The sequence below is a fragment of the Vombatus ursinus genome, unplaced genomic scaffold (genome assembly GCF_900497805.2).
Source record: "Vombatus ursinus unplaced genomic scaffold, bare-nosed wombat genome assembly UNPS02014826.1, whole genome shotgun sequence".
Taxonomy (NCBI): Eukaryota; Metazoa; Chordata; class Mammalia; order Diprotodontia; family Vombatidae; genus Vombatus; species Vombatus ursinus.
The window spans coordinates 6,240,501-6,250,849 of record NW_020954604.1 but is presented as its reverse complement, the minus strand read 5'-3'; the positions used below and the strand labels follow the sequence as shown (position 1 = coordinate 6,250,849).

Sequence of the window (10,349 nt, the reverse complement as noted above, 5' to 3'; positions counted from 1 at the left end):
TTTAATAGACCAAAAGAAGAAAGGTAGCAATCATCCAGATGGAAGACACCCAATGGGCAACTTAATTACCATACACTTCTTAACTGCTGTGTGGGTGAACCTTGATTTATGCAAGAGGTATGCTTCAGAAAACCTGTAGTAAATAGCTTTTGCAAGTTGGATCAATGTGCCAGTGAGTCTAGCAATTTAAAGGAATGATGAAGTAAATCTTTTTTGTAAATTGGAGATTCCTTTTATGAACTCAATCACATCTTTCCTCCCCCCCTCTCAATTTGTCATTCTTATAAATCTGGAACTTTTCCTATGTTGGGTTTTCTCAAGGGTGGAGTCCACTATGGCAGGGATTTCCAGCTGTTTGATGGAGAAGTCCAACTCAACTGATATGATTTGGCAGCCTACAACCTAGATGGTTACCCTGATCTATAGCTCTTACTACTATCAAATATTCAGAGACTCCTAGGCTGCAGTGAAATAAAAAGTAGGCATGGGGGAGGCAGGGCTTGGGGAGGAAGGATATCCTAATTGATAACCCTAATATAAGGAAAATAGGCCTGGATGTGAAGTCAGGGAGTCCTGATTCTAATCCTGCCTTTGCTACTGACTACCTGTGTTTCTTTCAATAAGTTACTTACATGGGCACCAGTTTATTTTTTTTTAATTTATAAAATGTGGGGGTTGAACTAGACAGTGTCTGAAGTCTCTTCCAGTCCTAAATCTATGATACTACAATCTATGTTGCAGTGGAAAGGATGCTGAATTAGGGGTTACAGGACCCCACTTCAAAGTCCATCTCAGCTACTTATTATAATAAGTATGACATTGAATAGAAGGGAGGGTGGACTGAGGGAGGCAGTGGTCAAAAAATAAGTATAACATTGGCTAAGTCATTTCGCCTCTGTAGGCCTGTTTCTTCCACTGTAAAAATGAGAAAGTTAGCTTACATGGCCCTCTAAGGTCCCTTCTCACTTGATATCTTTGTCTCATACTAGATATTCACCCATACTCTCCTTTATACGTTTTCTCCGAAAATTAAATGATGAACTGTTTAGGACCAGGGCCTGGCTGGATTTTCTATTTGTATCTCAAGTGCTTAGCACTGTGCCTGTGACAAAGTAAGCATGTAATATATGCTTTCCTATTCCATTCCAAATGATCTACCCTGATGAGAATTTCTTTTAAAAATCAACCACACTACAAGTATGCTTTGTGAACTTAAGGATCATTTTCTGCGTAATCTTTCTTTCTCAGAGTTTAGAATGTAATTTATTGTTCAGCCATTTCAGTCATTTCCAACTCTCTGTGACCCCATTTGTTTTGTTTTGTTTTGTTTTTGGCAAAGCTACTGGAGTGGTTTGCCATTTCCTTCTCCAGTCCATATTACAGATGAGAAAACTGAGGTAAACAGTTTGTGACTTGCTGAGGGTGTAACCTAGTTAGTGTCTGAGTTTGGATTTGAACTCATGAAGATAAATCTTCCTGACCCTAAGCTCAGTTCACTGACTAGTTGCCCATTTAGAACATAATAGGCACTTAATAAATGTCTGTATAGACCAATTTGGAACCATGCCCCAAAGGACTATAAAACTTTGCATATCCTTTGATCCAGCAATACCACTACTAGGTTTGTATCCCAAAGAGATCATATAAAAGGGAAAAGGACCCACATGTACAAAAATATTTATAGCAGCTCTTTTTGTGGAGGCCAAGAATTAGAAATTGAAGTAATGCCCATCAATTGGGGAATGGCTGAACAAGTTGTGGTATTTGGAAGTAATAGAATACTACTGTTCCATAAGAAATGATGAGCAGATGGATTTCAGAAAAACCTGGAAAGACTTACATGAACCGATGCTGAGTGAAGTGAGCAGAACCAGGAGAACCTTATACATAGTAATAGCAATACTGTGCAATGACCATCTTTGATAGACTTAGCTCTTCTCAGCAATGCAATAATTTAAGACAGTTTCAAAAGACTCATGATGAAAAATGCTATCCACATCCAGAGAAAGAATTATGGAGTCTGAAAGCAGATCAAAGCATACTATTTTTACTTTTTTTCTTTCTCATGATTTTTCCCTTTTGTTCTGATTCTTCTTTCACAGCATGACTATTGCAGAAATATGTTTAATATGATTGTACATGTATAGCCTATATCAGACTGCATGCATCTTAGGGATGAGCGAGTGGAGGGAGGGGAAGAAAATTTAGAACTTAAACTCTTACAAAAGTGAATGTTGAAAACTAAAAATAAATTAATTAATGAAATAAAAAATAAATGTCTGTGTAATTTAAAATTCCTACCTTTAAGAACTACATAAGGTAAGCAGGAAACAAGAAGACACATATGAAAAGCGCATACAACAATGCACAAACGAATAAATTCTGGGCTGATGAGAGCTTTCTAGGGCTGTGTAATGTGAGTAGTTGTGTGATATGTTAGGATAAAGCATGATGCTAAAGGCAAACTCATCAGTTTAATTCTTGTGTGGGCTTTGAATACTAGAATGTTACAGTTGGATGGTACCTTAGAGTTCATGCAATCCAGCTAGAAAACTTAGGTAGGTTAAATTACTTCCCCAAGGTCACACAGTTTGTGACAAAGCTGTGACTAGACCCCAAGTCTTTTAGTGTTCTATCCTTTATACTACTCAGCACAGTGTCCTGCATAACTTAGGAGTCTGATCAATGTTTATGGACTTACTGACTCAGTTGTCTTGCAAATGGAACTAAGGGAAGAGAGTGTGCATTGTGACATACAACACGTCCCTGCTACCAGGAAATAAAGAAAAAGCACGTGTCCCTCTGACTGGAGGTTAGGGTGAGGGTTAGGGGACATGACTCATACATGTCATCTTTGTATATAAAATTTAAAACAGTTGTAATTATAAATGCCAAGGAGATATTGAAATGATGCCTGTGACCAAGAATTGCCTATGAGCTCTCTTGGTTTACTTCTTGCTCCCTGCAATACCAGAACATGCAAGCAGATGAAGTAGCTCTTGAATGTTAATATTTTGTTTATTCAAACATACTCATTAACCAGAGTCATTAAGTTAACTTAGGTAGAGGTGCGAGGCCCTCTTTACCTGTCACTTGGACTTCTTTCCTGGACTATTGCGACAGCATCCTAACAGCTCTCCCTGCCTCCTGCCTCTCTCTCTTCCAATCCATCTCATATATCAAGGCCAGATTAAACTTCCTAATATAAAACTGAGATCATATCACTCCCCTACTTAAAAGTTTTCAGTGACTCTCCATGGTTGTTGACGTGTTTTTCAGTCATGTCTGACTCTTTGTGACCCCATTTTGGGTTTTCTGGTCAAACATACTAGAGTGGTTTACCATTTCCTTCTCCAGCTCAATTTACAGATAAGGAACTGAGGCAAATAGTGTTAGGTGACTTGCCCATGGTCACACATTATTAAGTACCTAATATTGGATTTGAACTAAGGAAGAGAAGTCTTCCTGATTCCAGGCCTGGCATTCTATCCACTGTGCCACCTAGCTGCCTGGCTCTTCACAGACTATTAAGCAAAGTTTGAATACCTCAGTCTGGAAGAGAAGGTTTTCCATAATCTCATCCTTACCTTCTTTCTGGATCTATCTTTCATTAGGTTCCTCTCACACACTAGCCAAATAGCTGATTCAGCATTTTTGAAGTGGCCCTATACTTTCCTACCTCAATGTTAGTATATACCCATAAGTAAATTCCTTCTCTCCTTTGCACTACCCATTTTTCAAGACAAAGTTCAAATGCTTACCTGCCACACATAGCTTTCCCTGATCTTCTAACCAAACAGAATTCTTCCATCTTTTCAATTGTCGTAACCTTTCTATATATCTCTCATGCAGCTAGGTGGCAAAGTGGATAGAGTGTTGGATATGGACTCAGAAAGACTTGAGTTCAAATCCAATGTCAGACACCTAATGATGTATGAGCCTAGTCAAGTCATTTCATGTCAGTCTCATGTCCCTCATCTGTAAAATGGGGATAATAATACCATCTTCTTCCTAGGGTTGTTGTAAGGATCAAATGAGTTAATGTTTGTAAAGTGATTTATAAACCTTAAAGCATTATATACATTTAACTATTATTTTATTCTGTACTAAATTGACATGTTGTTGTTTGGTTGTTTTTCAATTGTGTCTGACACCTTGTGACCCCATTTGGAGTTTTCTTGGCAGAGATACTAGAGTGGTTTGCCATTTCCTTCTCCAGCTTATTTTGCAGATGAGAAAACTGAGGCAAACAGGTTAAGTGACTTGCCCAGGATAAACACAGATAGTAAAATGACATTTGCACAAGTCTTATTTGTCCTCCGATTAAGTTCCCTGATGACACAGACTGTGGCTTTTTCCGTTTTTAAAAAATATACTCCCACAGTGTCTAGCTTAGGGCCTTGTACATAGCAGCAGCTCTGAAAAGTATTTGTTGATTTGAATCTATTTTTAAAAAGAGGAGAGTTGAAGGGCCCCAAAGAAGACTTTACAAAATAGTAGTTAATTCTCTTAGTTTCCAAAAATTATGAATGTTTTTATTTTTGAATGATGAAATGAAGACTGCTCAGCTTGAGTCACAATAAATACAGCTGGAAGGGGCAAAAGTAATCTCCGGGTTGTATCCAGGCATTTGCCGTCTGGCCTTATGACATACCCACCGCTTAGGCTAACATACTGTATTGCCAATCCCAGCACACAATATGGAAATTCAGTCACCAGGAATAAAGAATGAAATGACCAATAGGGCAGAGAAAGCACAGGGAGGCAAGAGGCCCCCAAATGATAAGATCTGAATGAGTCCTCAGAGTCCTCCACATTCAAGGGCCTCAGTCACTGGACAAATGAGGGAGGGCTGTTTCTCTGTACAATGACACCTTTTACATCTTTAACCTATAGGAGCTAAGCAAGGCAGAAGCAGTGAGATACAGTATGAAAAAAAAAACCAGAGGTCACATTTGGGTTCAAATGTGACCTCTGATGTTACCTGTGTGACTTTGGGCAGTTGACCACTAAGCTTCCTTGGTCTAATAAAGGGGTTGAACTTACTGGAGAGCTTTCCAGGTCCGTTGCAGCTCTAGAACCATGATCCTAAGGCTGAGAGCATGAGAGAGGGAGGATTCCCAACTCTTTCTTTGGTGAATTCATCAATCTGAAGCTACTTTACTGCAAATGTTTACAAGGACAAAAGGAAAAATACCTTTCAAATCTAAGATCCTTCTTCAGCTATTCCACTCTGAAAACATAGAGCAGGGGCTAGCTCTTAACTTTGCATTCATGACTTTTTAAAAAATATTTTGATAACTGTATTTAAATAGTTTCCTTTTAATATTTTGTAAGGCAGCTAGGAGGTGCAGTGGATAGAGGGCCAGGCCTGGAGTCAGGAAGACACATATTCTTGAATGCAAATCTGGTATCAGACACATACTAGCTGTGCGATCCTGGGCAAGTCACTTAACCCTGTTTGTCTCAGTTTCCTCATCTGTAAAATGAGCTAGAGAAGGAAATGGCAAACCACTCAAATTTCTGCCAAGAAAATCCTAAATGAGGTCATAAAGACTCAGACTGAAACAACTGAATAATAACAACAAAACTCAAGAACATAATGATATTCATTTAAATAATAGGAAAAAACTGAATTATAGATAAATTAAAGCCATGTTAAAACAACAACAGTAGTAATAATAATGAGGAGGAGGAAGAGGATAATTAACATTTTTATAGTGCTTTAGAATTTACAAAACATGTTACAAACACCTCATTTTATCCTCCCAACATGGGAAGTAGGTGATATTATAATCCTCAACCTACAGATGAGGAAACAGGGGCAGACAGTGCCCAGGGTCACATAGCTAATGAATGACTGAGGCTGGATTTGAACTTGGGTCTTCTTGCCTCTGAATCCAGAACTCTCTCCACAGTACCATCAACGTGCTGAACAGGTAATAACAAAAATCATAGATCTAGAGCTCTATGGGCCCTCAGGGGCCATTTTAGTCAAAATCCACTATTTTAGAGATGAGGAAACTGAGACCACAGGAGGTTAAGTGACTGACTCAAGGCAATCCAGGTAATAATAATTATAATAAAAATTAGGCATGAACCCAGGTCCTCTGACTTTAAATTCAACGTTCTTTCCAAATTAATAATAGCACTTTTAAAAAGGACTTTCATACATATTTAATCCTCATACTTGTCCTTATAGGTAGGATATAGGTTATATCACTATTCTCATTTTACCCATGAAAAAATTGGGAAAGGGAGAAGCTATTTCCCCAAAGGCACATAGCAAGACAGTGATGGGGTCTAGAATTCAAATGGCACACGGAGTTCAATCAGTGTTTATGAAGCAATGATGAATTTTATTTTTCCCCATTCTCAACTAGTTAATTTATCACAGAGGAAAAAGCTTGCAGTCTGTTGGCCTGATTCCACAAAGTGCTATATGTGACCATTTAAAAATAGAGCAAAAGGTCACTTTGAGAGTGCCCTAGGTAACTGATGTCACATGGAAAGGCAGTAAAGGAACAAAGGTGGGGACCAGGACATAGTATGTCTCCTGCTCAGTCCTTTAGACAGCAAAAATTTCCTTGTAACTGCATAATTTTGCACCTCCTTCCTTCTTTGCAGAGATGGATGACCATGGGTGTGGGACATTGCATATAATGTCAGGTTAGACACTGTTGATGGGCTATTCTGTTTTGCCTAATTGCCTTCCTCATTCCCTCCCCTCCTTTATTGTAAGAGTTGGCTCACAAGACAAGGAAGCCCAGGATAAGATGTTTGTAAATGAAGGTGATTTAAAAATGAAAGAGATCATTTGTTTTGCTGGACTATACATATTTGCAACAGGCCTTTTGCTTTTCCTTTCTTTTTCAATGGGGGGGAGGAAAGTAATTGAAAAGAAACATTATTTTATTTATTTATTTATTTATTTTGCTGAGGCAATTGAGGTTAAGTGACTTGCCCAGAGTCACATAGCTAGTGAGTGTTTTGTGTCTGAGGCTGGATTTGAACTCAGGTCCTCCTGACTCCAGAGCCAGTACTGTAACCACCGAGTCACCTAGCTGCCCCTAAATTTTTTTTTTGAGAAGCAAGAGATCAACAAAAATGACTTCAAATTTTTTTTAAGCCTGCAAAATTTCAGCTCTAATTAGGACTAATGGGAATGTAAGCCTTATGCAGAGCTTAATTCTGTCCACATTCCAAGGGGTTAATCAATAGTCTAGCCATGCATATTTCTATGGGCCTTGTTAGAAGAGATATTTTTCCATGAAATTTTACACCCTGAAAGCTTCTTCCCTGTTTCAAATTTCTCTTTATCTGGATTTTTCCTTGGTCCCCATCTCACTCTATCTTGTTTACATGCTGTTACCTCTTCTACTAACAATAACTAACATATATGTAGCACTTCAAAGTTTACAAAATATTTCATATATATTATCTCATTTGAATCTCACAACAATCCTTTCAGGTAGGTGCCATTATTATCCTCATTTTACATATGAGGAAACTGAGGCAGTGACTTACAGAGAAACCCAGTTAGTGTCAGAGCGATTCAGGCAGGATTTGAACCTAGATCACCTGGATTCCAAATCCAGTGCTCTACCATTCTAGGCTACCTAATTTAGGTTTCTTCCCTATAAAAGGAGGGAGTTAGACTATAAGTGATCTCTTCTACCTCTCGATCTATAAAGAATGGGCCCATGCTGCTTTTCATCTCAAGGCCTAGTACTGTATCTAGCACATAGTAAACCCATAAGTGTTTAATGAATGGAGAGAAACGACTTAAGTGAAGAAATCAGGCTGTGAACCAGAAAGAAGGTACTTGATTTTCTCCTTTTCTTTCAGAGAAAATCCATTCCCTAGATGTGGCAAGAAAGCGGATTTTAATAAAGGGGAAAACCAGCTGATATTTCCCAGAGTGGGAAGTTTTTGGCTACAGCACTGTGTCAATGAGTTAAGGGTCATAGGTTTCATCCCCAAACAGGTTGGTACATTTTGCTCTGTTTCAGACAGTACTGTGTAAAAATAGATCTGTGCTATTTCATTACCATAAGAAAAATAAATAAATCAAAGCATAGTCACTAGTGACAGTAATGCCATGTTGTATACAGAGGCTAGACAGCCCTTTGGGTGATCAGCTGAAGTGCCCCTACAATAAAGGACTGGAGAAAGAGAATGGAGTAGAGAGAAAGACCAACAGAGGAGCGACATGATTTGGAACATGCACCCAAGGGAGCTTAAACCAACAAACTCCTTACCTAGTCCTACATGTGAATCTATTAGGGGCACCATGCCAAGAGATCTAAATAGATGCTAGAACCTCCACCAAAATACTAGAATTGAATACCATTCTCCAGCCCTATACATGCTCACTGGGGATAACTTTGTACATTGTAGATGCCCAATAAGTAAATATTAGAGGGACAGTGTTGTACAAGGGAAAGAACTTGGTTTTGGAAGAAAAGACCTAGATGGAAATCCTGCCTTTGCCAAACTATTTTCGTGACCCTGGGCAAGTTCCCTAACTTCTCTGGTCCTTAATTTCCTTATCTGCAAAATGAAGGGGTTGGACTAGAACAGTAGTGTCAAACTCAAATCAAAATGGAAGCCACTAATCCGAACATAAGGTTCTCTGTGAATATTGACTTGGCTTTTAAAATGCAATGTTTTCTGTTTTATTGTATTTTTATTATTATCTTGCTAAGTATTTCCCAACCTGGTTCAGCGGCAAGCCCAGTGATTGACAGTTCAGGACTAGATGGATGACCTCTAAGATCCAGTTCAGTTCTAAATCTATCATCTTTCCTATTAGAGTAGAAAACTGGGTTGAATTTTAAACAGAAATCTTAGTACTGCACGTTTTCAGGCTACCACAAACTCAGAGACCATCTTTGCCATCTAGTTAAAAAATGGCTAGGGGTTGCGGGGAAGCGACTTGTCCTTCTCCCCAACACTCATATATAGGACTACAGTATTAGCTTGATTCCTGCTTCTTTAGCATCCCAGGCATTACATGCGTAAGTGACTTGCTCTCACAAGTCTCCTTTCTCATTGTTCCCTTATTGAAACAGCAGTAGGTGCAAATCACAACATAACTGTCAACCAACAGCATGACAACCTTTCCAATGCTACCAAAAAAAAAAAAAAAAAAGAGAGGAAAATAGATCTTTTGACAGATTAGGAATGTTTTTCCAAAGCCAGAAACTTCTGCCAAGGGCTGCAAGTAAGGTGTGAAGCAACGCTCCTCCCAAGCGCTGCAATATATTTTATTAAAAACAACTATCTCTTGTGTAATGCTGTTCTTATCCTGTTCCATCTCAAACATCATTCAGCACCAGCGTGAGCTGGCATGTAAGAACAATCTGGAGTATGAGCTGTGGATGGGATTAGGGCCAGGTGGTATGAGGTTTGTACAAAATACAATGCCCCAGGATTAGGTTTTATGGGGTTAATACGACCGAAAGCTCCCTTCGGCCCCAGCGAGAGTCAACGGGTGGTTGTTTATTCAGCTTCCCAGCGTGGTCCTGCCTCCTCACCTCAGCACGCCGTCTTGGCCATTCCCAGGGCAGGTCCGTGTCAAAGGATGAAGTTTGGGGGAGAGCGAACACTGGGGTCCTGTACTAGGCTCCTATTGTCCTCCGGTCCTGCCCAGGCCCTGGTCACCCTCCAACCAATAGCTCATCCTCCCACATTTTCCTCTTTAACACTCCCAGCCTAACCTGGGCTCCATTTCCCCCTCTCCCCCGCGACGAATCCCTCACAGTGGGAGGAAAGAGTCCCAGCAACAGCATCCTTGAATTCTGAATCTGCCTTCACTTTTCGCTTCCGCATGTCCTCTCCCTCCTTTCCCGCAATCCGCTGTCCTCTACTTACCCCTCTGCTGGGCTGCTCCAAGTACCAGAAGAAGTCTCCTTGCCAAGCTGTAGGGCCGCTAAGGGGATTTGAGAATATATCTAAGCCAATCGGAGCCTTGGCCTCCGCCGCCGCCTCCCCCTCTGGATGATTTCCCGCCCCCCTCCCCCCCCCCCCCACACTGTGCTGCAGCTGTCGGTCCTCTAGTTCCTTCGCGCTGTTGAGATAGGAAAGCTTGTCTCTTCCCCTTTGCCCGACTCCCGCAGGATTCAGCTCTCTTATCATCCCCTTCCTGCCAGGAATCACAGTAGGGTAGAGGGAGTGGCAGAGGGCGGAGTGTATTTCCATCTGCCCACTCACAAATATTTGCTTTGGCTCCGCTTTACTTCCAGGGAACCCAGAAACCTGTATCTGACTGTGTGTTATGTGTGCAGAATGGGGTCACGCACTGGCCACTCCACTAGAATTATCTCCTCAAACAACTCACTCGATTT

General features: G+C 40.3%; 1 protein-coding gene across 3 annotated transcripts in view; it reads right to left on the bottom strand.

Annotated features, from left to right (window-relative positions):
* The window catches only part of PLA2G7 (phospholipase A2 group VII), a 67,476-nt gene extending 57,499 nt beyond the window's left edge, over positions 1-9,977 (bottom strand). For all 3 annotated transcript variants that reach the window (XM_027838269.1, XM_027838266.1, XM_027838268.1), the window contains exon 1: positions 9,877-9,977. The gene's annotated coding sequence lies outside the window, so the exon portion shown is untranslated. The remainder of the gene's footprint in view (positions 1-9,876) is intronic.
* Positions 9,978-10,349: the final 372 nt, after the last annotated feature.